The 20491-nt window shown below is 36.6% G+C and overlaps 1 protein-coding gene and 1 long non-coding RNA gene across 4 annotated transcripts in view; one reads left to right on the top strand and one right to left on the bottom strand.

Moving 5' to 3' along the window:
- MICU2 (mitochondrial calcium uptake 2) overlaps positions 1–20491 on the bottom strand; it is a 201140-nt gene that overhangs the window by 180307 nt on the left and 342 nt on the right. The gene's annotated exons all lie outside the window — the stretch shown is intronic.
- LOC138155585 (uncharacterized) lies at positions 17756–20339 on the top strand. The gene is made up of 3 exons (XR_011166880.1): positions 17756–18704; positions 19655–19736; positions 20190–20339. It is a non-coding gene; the product is annotated as an uncharacterized lncRNA (long non-coding RNA).

Genomic DNA, 20491 nt, shown 5'->3' on the forward strand with positions numbered 1-20491 from the left:
CTTTTTCCTTGTCACGATTTTTTCAATTCAGGTGTGAGGCTACCAGAGATTGACACAGTCACATAAACCTGGGTATATTTGGTTAAAGGAAGAGATTAGCCTGAGTTATTCATTTATATGAATTCACATATTTTATTAAGTATTTTATTATTTATTAAAGATTTATCAAGTACCATCTGTGTGTGGCACTGTAGCATACAAAGATGCTTATTTCACATAGCTCTTGCTATTAAGGAGCTTACTTTTTTTGTGGAGGGGGAAGGTAGGGCAATTGGGGTTAAGTGACTTGCCCAAGGTCACATGGCTAGTGAGTGTTAAGTGTCTGAGGCTGGATTTCAATTCAGGTTCTCCTGACTCCAGGGCCAGTGCTTTATTCACTGTGCTACCTAACCATCCCAAGGAGCTTATTTCTGAATAGGGATGAAAAATATTTATACACATAATTGTAAGGAAATATCACTATAGTAGGAATAGGGGGATATAGTGGAAAGTATATTAGACTGAGACTCAACATATCTAGGTTCAAATCTTTTCTCAGACACTCATCTGTAAATACTTCAAGGATTTGTAATTTTGTTGATATATCTGTATGGGGGAGAGGAGAGGGAAGCTAAAGAACAAATACTAATTAAATGTCTACCATGTGCCAGGTACTGTCCTAAGCATTTTACAATTATTGTCTCATTTGATCCTCAAAACAACCCCGAGAGGTAGGTACTATTATTATCCCCATTTTACAACTGAGGAAACTGAGGCAGACAGCGGTTAAGTGACTTTCCCAGATTCACACAGCTGGCAAGTCTGAGGCCACATTTGAATTCAAGTCTTACTGATCCTAGAACCAGTGCTCTAGCCATTGCACCACCTAGCTGCTTCATGTAGATGTAGAACTCTATCAACAACAGCCACCTCCTGCTATGCCTTAAAAATAATAGCTGACTTTATATATTGCCATAAAGCTTAGAAAGCCCTTTATATGTCTTGTGACCTTTGATCATTATAATTACCCTATGTGGGTGCTACAGGCATTATAATCTTCATTAGATATGGAGAAACCGAAATTCAGAGATTTTAGGTTAACAATGTTGTTGCACAGGTATTTGAGAAACAGATTCAAATCCCAGCTCTGCGTTGACCATCTGTGTGACAATGAATATGTCACTTAACCCAACTAAGCCCCAGTTTCTTTATATATAAGTACTAGATGATTTCTGGCTCTAAATCTTTTTTCTTCCCTTCTCCAGATCTAATTTATTTCCATTTCATATGTAAAATTCTATGATCATAAATTATGTATCCAGATCTGTGCTAGGCACCTGGTGGATACAATATAAAGGTAAAACATGGTTACTATCTTCAAGAAGCTTATAATCTAATTAGAGAGAAAAGCCCTATAGACACATGGAGTAACACTAACACAGAGTAATCCCAAATCAGTGGTGCAGACAGTAAGTAAATGAGACAATTCCTACTCACGTGATGTTAGGTAGGTTGCTTATTTCCTTGAGTCCATCATATGTTTCATCATATGTAAAATGAGGGCACTGGGTTAGATGGACTCTGGGGTCCCTTCTAGCTTAACTGTATAAGCTATAAGGGCCATAGGAGATAAGAAGATGGAGAGGTAACCTCTAGTGGCTAAGGTAGTCAGGAGAGATGTCATTAAAACACGAATTATATAAGTGACAGGAGACTATAATTATTTCCCTTATGATCATGAAACCCCAGGGAACATATGACTTTGAGTTGGAAGGGACTTTAGAAATCTTCTAGTATAATCTCTCCATTTTATTTTTTTTAAATTAAATTTTAAATCTCATATCTTATGACTTGTCCATAGTTGCACAGCTAATACTTATCAGAGGCTGGACTTAAGCCCATGTCTCTTGACTCTTACGTTCTGTACATCTCCCACTATGCCATACTATCTTAGTAGATAGTCTCTGGAAGTTGCTTTATCCAATCTGGTGAGGAGCTTCACCAAATCCTGGTTCTCATATAATGGACATATGATGGATGTGGGAAACCATGTTGGAGTTTGTACTTCACTGGCATCAATCATTCAATATTTATTAAGCACTTACAATGTGCCATGAAGTATGATAAGTGCTAGGGATACAAAAGACAGTTCTTGCCCTCAAGTAGTTCACAATTTAATGGGGGAGACACCATGCAAAAAAAAAATGTGTATATATATATATATATATATGTACATATATATATATATATAAAGAACATTATATATAGGATAAATAGGCACTGGAATTATGGATTGGGGAAGGGATTTTAGTTGGGACTTAAATGAAGCCAGGAAAGTCGGTATTTAGAGCAGAGGAGGGAGAGCATTCCAGGCATGGGGGGCAATCAGAAAAAAATGCCCAAAGCCAAGAGAGGGAGGTCTTGTTTATGCAATAGATAGGAGGCCAATGTCACTGGATTGAAGAACATATGTCAGGAAGTAAGGTGTAACAAGACTGGAAAGGTAGGAGGGGTGTTAGGTTATAAAAGAATCTGAATGCCAAATAAAGCATTTTGTTTTTGATCCTGTAGGCAACAGGGAGCCACTGGAGTTTGATGAGTAGGTGAATGATATGACCAGACCAGATCTTTGCTTTAGGAAAATAATTTTAGTAGCGGAATAGATAATGGATTGGAGTGGGGAAAGACTTGAGGCCAACAGACCCACCAGCAGATGACTGCAATAATCTAGGTATGAGGTGATGAGGACCTGCACTAGAGTAGTGGCAGAGTTAGAGAAGGGTGGAGGGGTATTTGAAAGATGCTGAGAAGGTGAAATCAACAGGTTTTGGTAACAGACTGGACATGACAGGGGTGAAATAGAGTTAGGAGTCCAAGGTGACTCCTAGGTTTAGAGACAGAGGGACTAGAAGGATGTTGTTTCCCTCTATAAGTAATGGTGGGGGTGTGTTAGTGGGAAGATGAGTTCTGTTTTAGAAATATTGAGTTTAAGGTGTCTACTGAATTCCAGTTCAAAATTTTTGAAAAACAGTTGGAGAAAAGAGATTAGAGGTCAGTAGAGAGTTGGGACAGGATAGGTAGATCTAAGAATCAACATCACTATCAGCCTAGAACTGGTAATTAAATCTATGGGAGTTAATGAGATAACCAAGTGAAGTAGTTTAGAGAAAGAAGAGAAGAGAGCCCAGGACAAAACCCTGAGGGACTTCTATAGTTAAAGATCTAAAGATCTGGAAGAGGATTCAACAAAGGAGACAGAGGAGTGGTTAGATAGGAGGAGAATCAGGGTAGAGTGGTGTCCCAAAAACCTACAGAAGAGAAATTATCAAGGAGGAGAGAGTAATCAGCTGTGTCAGAGGTTGCAGAAAGGTCAAGTGGAATGAGGACTGAGAAAAAGCCACTGGATTTGGCAACTAAGAGATCTTTAATAACTTTGAAGAGAGTAGTTTTGGTGGAATGATAAGGTCAGAAGCCAGATTGTAAGGGGTTAAGAGAGTAAAAGGGGAGAAAAAGCACTTATTACAGATAGCCTTTTCAAAGAATTTAACTATAAAAGATAGAAGAGATACAGGATGATAGTGGGGATGAAAGGCTTAAGTGAGTTTTTTTTTTTCAGGTTAAGGGAGACATGATTATGTTTATAGGTAGTAGGAAATAATTCAGTAGACAGAGAGAGAGAGAGAGAAAGGAAATGCAAGAATAGGGATGACAAGAAGAAACAATCTGCTGGAGGAGGCAGTATGGAACAGGATCACTTGAACAAGTAGAATAGCTAGCCTTGGAAAACAGTAAGGTTACTTTGTTGTTCACTAGCATAACCTATGAGAATACGGGTTGATGAGTACCAGAGATTTTTAAGACATAACTGTAAAATGGAGATAATAATATTTGCATTATCACACCGGATTGTTGGGAGGAAAGCATTTTGCAAATCTTAAACAACTATATTAATGGATGTAATTATTATTATTATTAGAAGGTAGGAAATGATTATGTAAATAAGAGATTTCAATAGCATGTCAGGAAATGTTTGAAGAGGGAGGGATCACTTTGTCTATGATCAGGGAAGGCATCATGGAAGAAGTTATCTATGCTGAGCCTTCAAGGGGGAAAAAAAGACTTCAGTGGGCAGAGACTGGGAATGGGATGTATTCCAATTCAAGAAAGAGGGCTATCATGTTCTATAGAACTCCAATCCTACATTGACAAATGCTTGCTGGATATTATTACATGGATGCCCCATGAGCACCTCAAATTTAACATGTTCAAAGAAGAACTCATTTTTACTATTAAAGCTGCCTATTCTCCAAACTTTCTTTTTTTTCCCTGAATTCTGAATTCATAATTCTCCTAGTCACACTCCAAACCTCAGAGTTATCCCTTAATTTTTCCCTCTGCCAAACCCTATATCCAATTAGTTTCCATATCCTGGCATTTCTATCTTCACAATGTCTCATAGCTCCATCTCCTTGGATGGCACAGAAAGAGAAGGCCAGTTAGAAAGCTCCTTTAATAGTCTAATCAAAAGGCAATGAGGGTGTGAACCAGCAACAATAGTGGGAATGGAAAGGAGGTGACAGATGCTAGAGATATTTCAGGGAAACACTTGACAAGACGTGGTAGTTGATAAGATGATTAATAGGTTACCATATCAAGGAAGTCAAGAAAGTAGAAATGTGGGGCCAGCAAGCAACAGCTGCATACAATAGTTCTAAGGACTGCATGAGTTACTCTCTTACTCAGAGACTGCCAGTAGGCAACAGATAAAAATAGGCAGTAGAATTTTATGTCTGGTGTTTCAGGTTGAGTCATGACACTATTTGTTTCAGAGCTAAATATCCACAGAGGAAGGGAAAAGAATCATTTAGGAATTCTTCATGGTAAATCAATGTGGTTTAATAGGTGTGGTGTTGTGACATGGCTTTCTCTATACATCAGTAAGAGTGTTTCTTTATTGTGTGTGTAGGCCAGGGAAGTTGAAGGAGGGAGGGAGGGAGGGAGGGAGAGAGGGAGAGAGGGAAGGGAGGGAGGGGGAAAGGGGGAGAGGGGGAAAGAGAAAGGGAGAGAGAGAGACAGAGAGAGAGAATTCTATGCTGTTTTCCCAGCATTGAAAGTATTACTGCCTCAACCTTTGGATGTGGAATTTGAATAAGGATAACTCTGGGTTATCTGAAAAGAACATCTAGTTTATCTTACATTATGACTTCAGTCATCACCTCTTTCCCAGGGAGGACTCTTCCCTCAGACCCTAATGATTGCCCTAAACAAACAGTATACACATGCACACACATACACTAACTTCCACTAGGGGTTAGTGTTTTGACAATATGGACTGCTTACAGATGATAATCAAAGCCATAAGAATGGAAGATCCTGACAAAAGAGAAAAGGATAGAGAGAAAAAAAGAAAGTCAAGGACACAGCCTTAGAAGATGTTCACATTAAGGGATAGAAAGAAGAAGCAACAGAGGAAACCAAGGAAGAATGATCAGAGAGTACAGAACTCAAGAGAAAATGACATGATGGAAAACAAGAAAAGAGAGGTAATCAACAATATCAAATGCTGTAGAAAGGTCAAGGAAGACAAGAATTGAGAAAGCACTGGAGATGCCATTATATCATTTTACTGAGGCAGTGAAGCAAACTTTAATCATAACATTTAAATATACTGGAGAAAACAAATTAAAAAATCTAAGAGACAATGTCTAAATGACTAATTCTTAATTTTCCTTTATATGATTATTCTTACATATACCCAATGATGAAATATTCTTGAATAACTAACTCAAGTTTTACCTTCTTGTCAAAACTCTTCTGATCCTGTGTGAGGGTCTAGGTTTTAGGCCAGCTTGTGTCAACACCATGAATATTGAAATGGCTACATCTACTATTAAAAACACCAAGCATACTATCATAGTACAGACCACCCACATGGCACTGTTTATCCCAAATACCATTTAAGTAAAGCTTCCCGTGAGGCATTTCTACCTATCTCTAATCCTAGCAGGCAGATAACGACCTATAAAAGCCAACATATGAGTCTCAGTAATTACTGATTAGGGTTGTTCAGACTAGCCACCTCAATATGTTGAGGTTTCTTAGAACACTGTGATACAGGATGTTTGGTAGAAAACTTGTTACCTGATTGCTGAAGGTAACAGTTCTCTCTCCCTGGGAGTAAGGTACATATGGCCTTTTTCAAGCCAAGAATTGGTCACTATTTCAGACTTAAGTGGTCCTGTGTTTTGGTTATTGGGGCTCTATTTTGCAACCCCACTGGTATGTGTATACTGTTGGATTTGGAGACTGGAAATCATTTAGCAGACCCATGCCAGGCTAGCGCCAGAAGGACTGAAATTTAAGAGTACCTTAAAGGACTATGCTGTACCAACTGATGTAGTACATTTTTTTTAATGCATAAGGCAAAGAAAATAGAGACAGAAGGATGAAAATTTTTATTTTAAGGTAAAATTATAATTTTTTTTTGGAGGAGGGGTGTCAATCGATATGTCTAGTTGTTCTAGTGCTAGAAATCTGGGATTAAAATTAGTTTACACCACCCAGAAACACCTGGCCGTGTAACCTTGAGCAAGTTACTTAACCCCAATTGCTTAGGGGCGGTCAGGTGGCTCAGTGAGTAAAACCACCAGCTCCAGTGTTGGGATGACCTGGAGATCGAATCCCGGGCTCAGTCACTCAGCACCACACCCAGAAATAACTGGCCGTGTAAACCCTGAGCAAGTTACTTAACCCTGATTGCTTAAAAAAAAAAAAATTAGTTTACAAACTTTTGCCTAGGATACAATTCTGAGACTTCACCTTTAAATTAACAATACGTTCTTACATCAAAGACCTGTGATTTCAATGTTTTGAGAAATCGCTCCAGTCTGCAACCCTGTGTAACTTACAGCCTAAAGAGCTTCCTTGGGCTCAGAGAGGTCAGGTGATTAGCCTACTGTCACACAAATATTAATTTTCAGAGACAGGATTTGAATCCAGGTCTTCCCGATTCTCAGTCCTTCACTTTACTCACCAAACTATACTACCTCTCATTCACAAGCAAAAGGAATAAAATGAAAGGAGATAATGAGCTACATTAATAGTTCAGTGTCAAAAACCCTAGCATCTCTTCTCTTAGCAGCTAGCAATGATAGTTTTCTGTATCTCGTTCAGTCACAGATCAGTTTTTGACACTTATCTTAGTTCAACTTAAGCTACCAAAAAAGAAAACATTAGTTTCACTTCTTAGAACTTCTCATTAAATCTAAGATCAGGTACTTACTTTTTTTCCAAGAAGCAAAACCAAAGGAGAGATATAAAATACATGTAGTCGTTTAAAAGGTAAAAATCCATCCCCCATTACTAGGAAAATCATCTCCTTACAATGCCTAACAATTAAAGCTATTAAAAGGTATAATGAGTTACTTGGAGGAAGGTGAGGAGAGCATGACTTTCTCTCAGGAAAGGGTGATCCTTGTTGAGGCATGGGTTGAATTAGATGACCTCTGAGTCAGTCACTTTCATTTCTCACATTCTGTGATTTTGATAAAAAGAAAGTAGTTTTCCACATTTTTCCCACTTCATTTTTAAATAACTTTAATTTTTCTCTAACCTCTGGTTTTCACAAGCAACTTAGCTTCAATCACTTGTATACAATACTGGTTTACAAGGAGAGAGACAGATGAAGAAAAATGGATTTCAACATAGTTTCAGAGCAATATAATAAAAAATAATGATAATATCACACCATATATACATACACACATACTTATATACATCCACGTGTGTGTATGTATAGTGCTTCAGAGTCTCTTAAGATTTTGACATCGGAAAAGTGAAACTTCCTCACTAAGCATTCTCTCTGTATCTACACTGACATGTAGATATGTAGATACTGGTAACATGAAAATCCAAGTTATAAAACAAATATGGGGCAATTACTCATAAAAGAATTCTTTTATGAAAGGCGCTACATGGCTCTTTTAAATAATACATTTATAATTATCCTGTTTACAAACATTTAACGAATATACTTTTCAGGAACACATTATATAAAACAATGTATATTATATACAGATATGGAGGTTTATGTATGCATGCATCTGTGTTTTGGGTAAGGGGCAGGCAGATAGTCCAAACCTGTGATTTTTATTCATACAGAGTACCAAGTTCCTTAACTGATATAGATATACAACTCCTGTGTAACTTACAGTCTTAGAGGGTTACTGTGACACTGAGAAGTTAAATCACTTCCCCATAATCAAAAAGCTAGTGTGTATCAGAGATATAACTAGAACCTAAGTCTTTCTGAATCCAAGGCTGGTTTTCTATTCAATATGGCAGGCTGCTCATTTGCAGTGAGCCAAAAATGACCTGAGTCTGACACATACTGATTACAGCTAAGTTTATGTGTTGTCTTCCCCCCCATCAGAATGTAAGCTCCTTGAGGGCAGGAACTGTCATCTCATCTTCTTTGAAAAAAAATTTTGCATCTATTTGTAATGCCAACTCTTACCACAGTGCCTGACACATAGTAAATGCTTAACAAATCCTTGTTGACTTGACTTAGCCTTTTAGTGTCCCTGGCAACTCTCTAAAAATAGAGGTATTAGAAATGTGTTACAGGTCTGCATTGATGAAGGGAGTTTCTACACTGGAAATTCCTTACGTGGATAGAACCACTCGTTCAAACCCTACCCCCAGCACCACACACACATACACACACACACACACAGAGTATAACTTGCTTTCTTTTATATAGTGAATATATTCCTGTAAAGCAGCAATTCTCAAAGTGTTTCAGGCGGTCTGCAAGGTCAAAATTTTCATAAAAATGCTAAGTTTAATTCTCAATACTATAAATATTGATAGATACACTAACCCACATAAACAAGAATTCTTTAAGATCTGCAGTAATTTTTAAAACTTTAAAGGGGTCTTGAAACAAAAAAATTGATAACTTCTATGTGTAAATCGTATAAATCAATTTTAAGGTAAATAGATAATTTTATTTCATTTTTTGTTTTAAAGTAGATCATTTTAAAATATACTATTTAAAAGAACCCCTGTGGTTCCTTTTGTAAAGAATTCTTTTTGAGTAATTATCCCCTTATGTGTTTTGTAATTTTGGATGTTCCAATTATTACATACTCAAAGAATAAGTCTATAAAATGATATAATTAATTAAGAATAATAGGATCAGGATTGACAATCAGGCTAGTTCTTATAAATTCAAATGATGTCTATTAAAAATATTTTAACATGCTGATCTAAATCAAAGAAAAATTGTTCTGAAAAGTTAAAAAAATTTTTTTTGCATTTCAGTTCAGTCAATGAGTATCCAACCTAAGTGTATACCTGAAGCTCCAAAAAAATGATAAATCTTTTTAAAGATTAAAAAAAAAACCTTTTTTCCCCCACCGTAATTCAAAATCATCCTGATATAGTGAAAGATTTCACAAAGACAGGCCAAAGGAATGTTGGAATGTCAACATGAGCTTTGGAAAATTAGGAGGTGAGGAAAAGGGAATAACACAAAGTTTTCTCAAATAATACCTCAGTGATATGATAGAGAGTTGAAAATTATTGAGCTACCTTTTCTGCAGAGAGGAATGAGCTGTTTTTTAATATGCTTGTTCTATTTCTAGGACTTGTTACATAAGATGTAATTCTGCAAACATATTGACAGTAAGTTTTTCTAAAGACAAGGCAACAAGGAAAGAAATATTAATCTGAAATGAAAAACTCTAAAATCATGCTTAAAAGTTATTACATATCTGACTAGTAGTTTAAATTTTTATTTATACTTTTCAAAAAACATTGAATTTGGAAACAAGACACAGGCTTAAATGTCAGTTTTGCACATGATTTTGGTTATTTCACAGATTATTTGACTTCTCTAACCCCTATTAGTTCCCTCATTTGTAAAGTGGGGCTACAATTCTCTTATTACTTACATTATTACTGTTATGAAGTACAAATAAGATAATATGTAAAAAGCATTTTATAAATGGTAAAAAGCAATAGAAACGTTAGCTACTATTACCATCACTGATAAAAGTATTTTCATGAGACTGTACAAAGCAAACTGCCCTCTAGAAGTTTACCATTCAAGATTTGTCTTAATTTCCTTGAAAATTAAAATTTTTATTTCTACATTAACAGAGATTAAGATATACATAGACTGCTATGTGCAAATATATGTATCTATGTACTTTATATATACACATACACACACACACACACATATATATATAGGCTGCTATACATATATATGTATCTAACATCATGGCATTTTTCTAATTATAATATAGCAATTATTTTTGTTTTCACTAGAGTGAGTTTAGGTAACTTATTCATGAAAAATTTTACTATAAAATATTTGATTTAGGAAGCTACTATTTTATGATACTGACAATATATGTGAATTGTAAAACTGAAAGAAGTAAAGCAAATTAAAATCTATTGATTCATAGAGTTATGTAGATACTAGTATGCCTTTGTAGATTTGGAAGAAACTTCCAGTAAAGAGTTATCAGAAGCCTATGCAAGACTGAAATCAAATTACTAATAGAAATGCAATAGGGACCTAAAGCTACTGCCAGAAAAACATTATATGTCTAAACTATGAAAAAATTAGAGAACTCAACACTGCAACTATTTTATTAGCCATAGCATTTGTATTTTTACCTCTTTTAGTAATTCTGTTTGACTTTAACTATCAAGAGTCACTTTCTGAAATACTTATAACTCTTGCAAAAGAGTAAAATTAAAAGTTCCTTAATCTTGAAGGCATATTGCCATATTTTAAAATAAAACATCAAGATTTATTCAGATAGGGGCGGCCAGGTAGCACAGTGAGTAAGAGCACTGGCTCCAGTGTAGGGATGACCTGGGTATCGAATCCGGGATCAGACACTTAGCACCCACCCAGAAACACCTGGCCGTGTAATCTTGAGCAAGTTACTTAACCCCAATTGCTTAGGGGCGGCCAGGTGGCTCAGTGAGTAAGAGCACTGGCTCCAGTGTCGGGATGACCTGGATCAAATCTGGGCTCAGATACTCAGCACCATACCCAGAAATAATAACTGGCCATGTAACCTTGAGCAAGTTACTTAACCCCGATTGCTTTAAAAATAAAAAAGATTTACTCAGATAATGTAAAAATAGCAACTGCACAATCAACTAACATTTTAAAACAAGTATATTCACTGAGTTTATGAATCATGTGCTTCTAGCTTTTTTTTTTTTTAAGGAGACAGGGTGGACTGTCATTTTAAGAACAAAAAATACAATTTGGCCATAAGAATCACTCCCCCAGGTCACTGGTGGGCCAGGTAGTAGGGGTGGGGCACATGTGAGACAGTACATGATACCCCCTAGGATCCAGCAGCATATACACAACCCCCAACCCATGCCACCCCTTGGACATGAGGACTTTAGGGTCCCACTGCTCTTCTCGACCTTCCTAGATCCCTCCTCTAACTCCTCCCTTTCTCCCCATGAAGGTTCCTGGGGTTAGGTGTGATTTAGAGGGGTGGTGTGATACCTGTCAAGGCCCTACCCTACTTCACGGCTGGGGACAGGTCATTATCTTTGACTTTCTCCCATCCCTGGTTTAAAAATTGAGCTAGGGGCAGTCTACCATCTTCCAATGTTACCTGTCTTTGGAAAATAGCAGAGTTCAGTGGGAAGAGTGATTAAGTTAGAGCCAAAGAACCTGGGTTCAAATTCTGAACCATTTATTATCCATGTGACTTTAAGCATTTTTCTTTACCTGTTCTGGCCTCTGTTACAGTTGAGGAAATTGTAAAATGAGAGGGAATGGCTTCCAACATTCCTTTCATCTCTTAAGTCTATGATTCATGACAGTAAATACCATGAAGCAATTATTTGTTATTTTATACATTTTTATTAGGGCAACTAGGTAGCACAGTAGAAAAAGCACCAGCCCTTGAGTTAGGAGGACTTGAGTTCAAATGTGACTTCAACACTTACTAGCTGTGTGACCCTGGGCAAGTCACTTAACCTATGTTTGTCTCAGTTTTCTCGTCTGTAAAATGATCTGGAGAAGGAAATGGCAAACCACTCTAGTATCTCTTCCAAGAAAATCCCAAATAGCACAGTCAGACATGACTAAAAAATAACTGGGCAATAAGGCATTTTTACTGTATGATTAAATTTTATTATTAATTTTTAAATATGTCTTAAATTGTATATGAATAAAATATAAGATAAAATAATTATTTGCATAGATTGATTTATGAAAAGTGGGAAGTACTAAAAAGATTCCCCATCCCCCACCAAAGGTAGGTAGTAATTACATAAAGTTCAGAAACTATAGGCCTAGTGACATACCTTATCAGTAAGGTAATCACGAGTTTTCAAACAACAATAATACTTACATAGAATTTCCTACTAAGAACAGCTTTAAGAATCTGTCAGAGATAAAAAACAAGTAAACAAGCTTGTCAGTACCAGGGCTAGCTAGCTAAGTAGGGGAATAAGCCAGCTCAAGGATGACCATTTAGAGACTAGGCAAAACTCTTCTAGGAAAGGGCAGGTGACCCCCAAAATCTCCCAACTATGGGCTAGAGAAAGAATATCAGAGCAGATGTAAGGGCAACCTCTACAGCTGACATCACTTAATCATGCTATCAGGTCTAACCTCTTCCTAGGTTCTGGGAACACTGTAGCCTTTAGACATACACCATCAAACCCTAGCTCAGGTAGGTCAACAAGCATTTAAGTGTTTACTTGCAAATTGCTGGGTATTTACAAAAGACAAAGTGAAAACAGTCTCTGCCCTCAAGGAGCTTATATTCTACATACAATATAGGAGGCAACTGGTAGAATGAAAAGAATACTGGACACAATCAGTAAAAAAAGGACTGTTTTGAAACCACACTTCTGCTACTTGCTACCTGTGTGACCCTTAGTATGTTACTTATCTTCTTTTGGCCTAAGCCCTCATCATGTAAAATGAAGGCATTGGAGCTAAATCTATGGCTTTTCCATCTCTAAATCTATGACCCTGTGTAAATAAATATGTAAATATAAAATATTTTAAGGAGAGGGAAGAACACTAACAACTAGCAGGATCACAAAATACTTCTTATAGGATGCAGCATATAAATGAGCCCTTAAAGAAGATCTTAGAAATGGAAGTGAGGAGGAAGTGTATTCCAGGCAAGAGTGAAGAGAAAATAGGTTTGGCTAGAACGCAGATTGTAAGAATATGAGTAGTATCCAAGAAAAGTGGAAAGGCAGATTAGAGTTAGACTGCGAAGGGCTTAAAATCCAAAACATTTATAATTTATCCTAAAGGCAACAGGGATTCATAACTCAGTAATACAAACACTACAATATGTGCCCAGGGGACCGGTCTATTTCAGAGGAGGAAACTACTAGCATAGTAGAAAGCATACTGGATTGGAGAGTCAGTAGAATTGGCTTCCAATCTCTTGTTAGTCATGAATTTGATGTGACCTTGAGCAAATCACTTACCTTCTCTAGGCCTCAGTTTTTTCCTTCATAAAATGAGAAGGTTCAACTAAAATAGATATAAGTAAGATTCCTTTCAGTTCTGAAATTTTTTGGTTCTTGGGGACAGGATGGGCCAATTCTGGGTTATTTCCTACCATGACGTTCTGCTCACCCTGGGGTGCTGATACTGTTTCTACCCTCTTCCTCAGTTCCTTGAGGCATTAACCAGAAGGTTTTTCTCCTCTTATGGGGAGAGGGGAAGGGATAGGGGATGACAGATTCTGCATATCACCCTAATTCATTCCCTCATTCTGATCTTCTCCAGTAACATCCAGTAGGATAGATGGTCACTGAAGGCAGTGGGTCTTGGCTAGACAGACAACTAATATCTTTCCCAACTTGTTTTCCATGCTGGAAATGACATATACTAGCCACATCATTGATTTAGAATTATCTTGAGCAAGTCACTTGACCTATGTAGGTCTCAGTTTTTTTCCCTTTGGGAGGGCAATTAGGGTTAAGTGACTTGTCCAAGGTCACACAGCTAGTTTTTATGTTAACTGTCTGAGGCCAAATTTGAACTCAGGTCCTCCTGACTCTAGGGCCAGTGCTCTATTCACTGTGCCACTTAGCCGCCCCTGGTCTCAGTTTCTTTACCTATAAAAAAAGGAATAATAATACCTACTCTACACAGGGTTCCATGAGGATCAAATTAGATATTAAGTGTAAAATTACTTTAAAAAATATGATTACATCAGCTTTCACAGATTCAACTATCATCTCTATGCTTATGACTCCAAAATTTACAGAGCCAGTCCTCAATTTCTTTCCTAGGACCCAGGGCTGCATCACTGACTGCCTGCTGAACATTTCCATTTGGATATCCCAACGGCATTTCAAACTCTGCAACTCCAAAAAAAAAAAGGCCTCTCTCTTTCTCTTTGAATTCAGTCCTCCTCCTAACTTTTCTATTTCTGTCAAGGGCATCCTCTCCTTCTGGTCATACAGGTTCCTAATCTCAACTATCCTTAACTATTCATTTTCCTCCATCAACCCAATCAGTAGCGAAATCTTGTGGATTCTACCTCCACATCCTGTTCCCTTCTGTCCAGTGACAAAGCAACCACCCTATTTCAGGCACTCATCACCTCTGACCTGGATTATTGCAATAGTCACCTACTTGTCTTCTCTGTTTCAAGTCTCTCCTTTCTCTGATCCAAACTCAAATCGAGATCTAAGCTCAACTCAAAACAGATGTCGTTAATATTCCTAAAGCACAAGTCTGACCAGTCACTCCCCTATAGCCTCTGGGATAAAATATATACAGACTCCCTTGTCTGGAACTTAAAGCCTTCACAATCGAGTTCCAGCCTATTGTTCCTGACTGATTTTCCATTATTCCCTTTCATGTACTCTAAATGCTAGACACTGGTCTACTTAACTTTCCCCAAACATGCCATTTCATCTCCCGTTTCAGAGCTATTGCACACAGGCTGTCCCTTTCCCCTCTTGGATTTCTGAGCTCCCTTCTAGTATCACATCTCAGCATGAGGCTTTTCCTGAATCCCTAGTTGTTAATGCCCTTTATCCCAAAACTATAGTATATTTTGTATACATTTGGTATTTACTTCTCTGTAACCTATTTCCCACAAGGACAATGGAAGCTACTTGAAAAGCAGCACTATTTCATTTTAGTGTTTTTATCCCCAACACTTGGCACTAGTAGGTGCTTAATAAATACTTACTGAATTGAATTCATTGTTAAAAAAAAACCCAAAAACTTCTGGGACAAAATTAATCTGTCAAAATAATATTAATAAAATATAAAACTAAGAGAGAGAACAAAAAGGAAATGTTTAAAAAAGAACAAAAACTAGAAGACAGAAACAGTCAAGACCAGAATTAATGCCTTACAAGACCCTGAAAAATAATTTAGGTTAGTAAAACTTTTTTGTTTTACTTCTTTTTTGATTCATGTGAGTCCTTTTCATATGACTTCATATAGAATTTAAAGAGCTACCACATAATCATATTATTCACTGCAAAAATCCATTTACAGATTATGTCCTTTCTCCTATTTCCTATCTTTTGGCCATGTATGAGCAAGAAAAAAAGCACAAAGAGGAATTTCATTTCTGTCAAATATTATGATACTTTATTAAGCTGACGAAAGGTTTGGTGGTGACTATCCACTAAAATGAAGGTTTCAAATTATATGCAATACTATTATCTATACCATTCCTATACACTATTACCATGGATAATTACACAATTTAACATGCATTCCCAACTAATTGTGAATAGGCAAAGGGAGTGGTAGAGAAATCTGAAGATTTGTTTCCTGTCATCAAAACTGTTAGGAGTAGAGTACTATGAAATCTATCTACAGAACGAAGGTATTTCATATCACATTTCCTACTAGTTAAAAAAAAAAAATCTAAAACCAACTATCCCCATTGGCTGATATTTTGATCTGTTACCAAAAATAAGTGTTTCATAGGATTTGTTTGGCTTTTCCTTTTGGTGGGTGGAGCAAAGGTGGGTGTGGCAACACAGAAAGCATGAACTCAGCATGTGACTACAGGAAAATTTCAAGCCTCATTTTATATTTAAAATTGGTATAATGGTACGGTACCTTTCTGTATCATTATGAGGAAAGTGTTCTGTGACACTTAATCATACAAGTTGCTATCACCTCATTAAATTTTTTGAGAGCATAAACCTATAAGCATATTTAACTATTTCCCTGTTAGTGAGACTCAACAAGATATCAGGTGAAAATAGTAGCAGGTGCTAAGAAGTATCAAAGCTCTTGTCTACATTATCTTGGTGCTCCCCATCCCCCCCACCCCCAGCCAAGAAAGGGCCAAAGACAAGATCCAGAAGAAGTATACAAAGAAAATTTTTAGGGGAAAGAAAACTCTCAGATGTAAGCAAATTTATAGGTGTCTCCTAGGGAGGTTAAGTAAAAACAACACACTGAAAATAGGAAAAATATTTATAACACCATTTATTTTGAAAATGTTTACTGATTCCTTTTACTTGTCTTTTAAAGACTGTTCCTTTCCAAAGAATATACCTTATTGTTCAGAAGTGGAAGTCTATTCATGAGAAAGAAGGGCAGAAGGAACCTCACTTCAACCATGGATATAGATAATCTGCTTGGACTCATTCCTCAATAGTAAACATATTCCTACCTCCTCATGTTCTCCTCATCACAGTGATTCTGAACTATGGCTGTTGAATTACCAATTTCACCCTCAACTATTTACTCCCTTCCTATCCCCCTCAATTCTAACTCCATCCCCCTGTGAAGTCCCACATTAGATTTGACTATCTTTTCTACTGTGCTCTCTGGAAAACCTGCTCTGTAATTAACAAATTTGTTTTAATTTTGAACTTTTTCCATTATCACTCTTTCCATCTTCTGGTACTCAGTGAAACCTGGCTCCATGTTGATGATACTTTATCCCAGGAATGGTTGTATTTTAGGTCAGTGTGTAGTCTGAAGGGGGATGTGGTTAGTAAGATCAACAATACTAAGATATTTTAATTTCTAATATGGTAAATATTTATAGCCATAACCCATATAAACAAAAGTTCTTTGGGGTCCTCAATAATTTTTATAAGTGTAAAGGGGTCTTGACACAAAAATGTTTGAGAACTACTGTTTTAGGCCATATCCCCCAATTCACTGGTTGGGGTAGGGAGATGGAATTCCTCTTATTTTCCACTGCCACTTCTAGACTCCCCCTCTACTGCCAATACTAAGCAACCTCTCCCCACTTTGAGGTTCACTCGATTCAAATTTATCATCCAACCCATATCCTGGTGGTCATTGCTATCCACCAAGAACTTTTTCTTTCCTTCCTCAATGAGTTTAGTACATGGATCACAGTCTTTCTCTTGGTCCTAACTCCTGCCCCAAGGCATTCTAGGTCTTCTCTCTTCTTCTGGAATAGGAATTAACTTTTCATGGCCCTCTTTTAAGTCTGTTCAAATCCAAGAACCATTTATCAGAATATTTTTAAAAGCATAAAATAAAATACATAGGACTACAAGGAAAACCAATTATTCTGAAACATGATTATCAAAATATCAAAGAAACAAATTTACACACTCCAAATTAAGAACTCCTGATCTATGCTATTTCACTTGGTTTTCTCATCAGCTCCCATGGATTCAATCATCATCTTTATGCAGATGATTCTCAGTTCTACATATCCAGCCCTAATCTCTCTCTTGACCTTCAGTCTCATATCAGCAATGACTTTTCTGGACATTTCAAATGAATGTCTAATAAGTTGTTATCTCAAATTCAACATGTCCAAAGACAATTTATTATCTTTCCTTCCAAATCCACCCCTCTTCTAAACTTTTCCATTGCTGTAAAAGGCAATGTCTTTGGGAAGTGAAAAAAAAAAAAGTCAATTAGGGAAAAAACCCAACAACTTCAGGTACACAGCCCAAGAATTCTCCAGTTACAAATTCTTTCAAGTATATTCCTCTTTCAACAAGTTAATATAATTAACATGTAGTCTTTTCATTTTGATATTGTTTACCCTTATCCTCACTTGTTTCTGATTTTGTATTATTTTGTATACACTGAATAAATTGGAAAAGTGACAAGATAGCAGTTAGAAAAACCAGTTATAAGTCTAAAATGCTAATCTTGTGTAATGGGAATGTAAATTTTGAAGATCTTCCCTTCCCCTAGGCTAAAGTGCACCTGGAGCCTGGGGTGGGTGGCTTGTTTTTCAGTAGATACTTCTTGATTGGCCAGTGAGTCAATAAAGTTGTTACATTCTCTGAGGCCAGGAGAAGGCTATATAAGCCCTGATGTGTAGCTTTGTTTTGGGGCTCACTTTGAGAAGTGTTCTGTGATTTGATGAAACTCTCGGCTAGGCTTTGAAACCCAGATGTTGTTTGGTATGGATGTAATGGTTGGACAGTTTGGAAATCTGTCTATTTGATCTGTTTCTGTCTTGATAATTCTGTCTGTATATTCTGAAGTTTGGGGTGCTGACCTTTTCCCCCTGAACTAGGTAAACGATACATATTTGACTGATTAAAGTAAGCTTGTTAACCCATTTTGAGTTGCTTTCCTTTATCAAAGCAGATCCAAGAACCTGTGTTGGCAGCAACCCTGAGGATGCTTGGGGTGCTTGCTGCTACATCTTGTCATAAGGTTGTTAAATGGTTTTCTTGGACATCACTGTTACTTCCTTTTTCCACAACTGGTAAGGATGTTCACAAATGTGAAATGGGGGAAGAACTATACATTGTTTACCTATGTGGTGTTGTTCTACAATACCAAATTATCATTTGCCAGATTACTTGCATATCCTGCTTTTAAATCTATTTTATCTGAATAATCCCTAAGCTTTTGTGAGGCAAGTACCAAATACATCTAAAGGCTATGTAAAAAATAAATTTACTGCAAAAAGTAAACAAATTAGAAAATTTGCAAATTTTAAAATCCCCAAAGAAAAAAATACATAAAAATTGTAATCAAGGAAATACATATATTTGTCAGAAGCCTATAAAAGTGCTATAAAGTCACTACTTTCTCAAATTTTTAAAGTACACTTGGTCTTTTACTATTTTGTAATAATTATGATGAGTTCTGCAAAGTATGGGAAAGAACAATGGATTCAGAGACAGAAAATGTTAAATACTAGCTCTGCCATTTACAGTGTGACTGAGTAAGTCACTCTGCTTCTTTGGATTTCCTCCAATAATAAGGGAGTTGGACTAGATGACCTCTAAGCTTCTCTATCTCTATTTCTATGTCCTGACTTAAAGGCATAAAACTCGAAGAGTACATTGTTGAGTCTTACAGTCTTATTCAGTCTACTGATTTATATTATATTTAATAATTTTCATAGAACCATAATTTAAGTTTGACATTTTGTTCTAAAAACTTTCATTTTCTTTGTTTTTTTCTGTCACCTTTATTTACAAATATACAGAAATCCCAAAAATCTTAGTGCTGTTGTAATAATAATGACTATAATTTATATTTTATTATAAAATATATATTATTATAAATATATATTATATATAATATAAAATATATAATATAAAATATATAATAAATTATTATATATATTATTATAAAAGCATTTATATTGTGCTTTAAAGTTGGGAAAGCATTTTACAAACATCCTTTCTCCTTTTATCTCCACAGCAACCCAGGCAAGTAGGTGCTATTACCCCTATTTTCCAGATAAGGAAATTGAGGCAGACTGAGGTTAAGTGACTTGTCCAGGGTAAGTGTCTGAGATTAGTGCAGGAGCTGAAAACTCTTCCTGACCCTAGGCCTTTGTGCTAACACTACCTCAACCTAGTTTAAAACTGCAGCAAGACTTTTGGGGCAACCTGTACATTTCCATTCTCCCTTACCCTGTCAGCAGGTTTGATTTTTTTTCCAGTAAAAAAACAAAACCAAAAACATACATTTGGATTTGGAAAATGTATGGATAATATTTATATAATAAGTATTATTAGGCTAGACTATTTCAAAACTTCACAAAGATGCAGCCTCTTTCTGAGCAAAGATTTTGATACTCCACTCGCCAGGAAAAACTAAAACATTATTGACAGAATCCATGGTGTCATTTTCACAGATTAAGGGAATTCTGGGAAGGGGGGTGGGGGTGGGTGTATTTCAAATACTTTCAACTCCGAATGAATGACTCCCTGCACTTATGTGTAATTTTCAGAAACCACCAGCCTACAAAAGGATTCTTATTACTCTCTCCACCCCTGCTCATCAATGAGTCAGAGACCTCAGACCTCGGAGCCGGAGGGTTGGGGGGTGGGGTGCACGGGGAGAGGGAGTGAGGGAAAAAATTAAAATGAAATACAACAGCCCTTCCGTGGTCCTCGGCAGGTTAGGAAGTTTAGGGGGGTTTATCCTAGGTATAAAGTATCGTCCAAAAATGTCACTTTCTTTTACTTTATATCCTAATCCCTTTCCAGCCCATCACAATCGCTCAATCAACAGTCAATCAGCAAAGCGTTA

The sequence above is a fragment of the Petaurus breviceps genome, unplaced genomic scaffold, assembly GCF_028583685.1.
Source record: "Petaurus breviceps papuanus isolate PSGF00001 unplaced genomic scaffold, PetGlider_PUasm1.0 91133, whole genome shotgun sequence".
NCBI classification, from domain to species: domain Eukaryota; kingdom Metazoa; phylum Chordata; class Mammalia; order Diprotodontia; family Petauridae; genus Petaurus; species Petaurus breviceps.